The following is a 1575-nucleotide window of genomic DNA, read 5'->3' on the forward strand; positions in this document are numbered from 1 at the left end:
AGATAGATAGATAGATAGATAGATAGATAGATAGATAGATAGATAGATAGATAGATACAGTAGATAGCTAGATAGATGATAGAGGGACGGACGGACGGACGGACGGACGGACGGACGGACGGATGGATGGATGAATTCACTAAATTGTTACTGAGTAGAATAAAGCTAAAAGGTAAAAAATAGCAAAGGAGTAACTAAAAGCCAAAAGAAACATAAGAACTGAGCACATAGATTTCAGATAACAAGTTTTTTGTGATGAAAATGCCTATTTTTGATTTTTTTTGTAAATAACGCAAAACCATTCAAAAAGTAAAAAAAGTTACATAAAGTAAAACTATTACTGATCAAAATGGACATTTTATAAATKGTTAAAATAACAGAAGTAATTTGATTAAAACACATGCAGACAAAATTATAACCCAGAAAATAATAGTATGTATGTTTTACCAGCATTCACAATTATATTATTACGCCACACATATAATACACATGTTCATTACTTATTGTATTTGATTATTTCAGCCTTGAGATGACTTTGTTGTCGTCAGTGTTGGGCTGGGGCTGGGGGTGGGGGGTTWTGTGGAGTGTGAGAGAGATTTGTGAGGCTATGGAGCTCAGTCATGAGTCTGATTCACAAATTAATTCCGCTGAACTCATAATCCCAGCGCAAGACATTTTCAATCAGTAGAATAAAACATTTATTATGAACACAGTCTCAGCTGTGACGTTACAATTACAGCCTTTCAAATAAAAAAAAGAGCTTTAGGAGTTATTGCCTTGAGTCATGCAGGTGACACGGCCGACGCTTTAATTTGCCACACTGAATGATTTACTGTGAAGCAAAGTTTTGAAATCGTACAGGTACATTTATACACATTTACTTTGACATTGTTTGCATTATCTTTGACTCTGACATGATTCTTGGACCACTGCAGTCAGATATGTTTCAGTGAAGCAAGCTGGAATAATACAGCAGCAGCTGTGCACACACTTGGACCACATTCTGCACTSTTATATGCAGCATTTCTCACTCAGTGTGTATAGAATAAATACCATACTATCACATTTTTTGAAGGCAGTATGCTAATATAAAAAAGTCCTTGTAATCCAGCAAAGATATCCTGCTTCAAATAGACAATAGGCTATCCTGTGACCTGGAAGAAAAAAGACAAACATTTCAGTAAGTTTTCCTTTGGAAAGCCTCCCGTTTCACTATGTCTTGTGATCCGTCTCACAGCTGGGAAATACTGCATTTCTTCTGTTTATCTGAGTAAACAAAACATCTATAGTTTCCCCTCATTGCTCCCGTTGGAGCAATTGTTTCAAGCAATCTAATCTCATGAATGATTGAAACCATGAAGTGTGAGGTCCTGTGCGGTCACATGCCTCGATCCACTAATGAGCTGCTATTGACTCAAAACAATTGCAAAGGGCATTTCAGTTTTCTCTCTTTGAACAAACTGTTTCCAAGACCAGTTTGCACTTTTGTGCGCTGTCCAGGGTGCCCCCCGCCCCTCCTTACCCTCCACCCCACTCACCAGTTCACAACTAGAGATAAACATCATCATATAACCC

The sequence above is a fragment of the Austrofundulus limnaeus genome, unplaced genomic scaffold (genome assembly GCF_001266775.1).
Source record: "Austrofundulus limnaeus strain Quisiro unplaced genomic scaffold, Austrofundulus_limnaeus-1.0 Scaffold156, whole genome shotgun sequence".
In the NCBI taxonomy this organism is placed as follows: domain Eukaryota; kingdom Metazoa; phylum Chordata; class Actinopteri; order Cyprinodontiformes; family Rivulidae; genus Austrofundulus; species Austrofundulus limnaeus.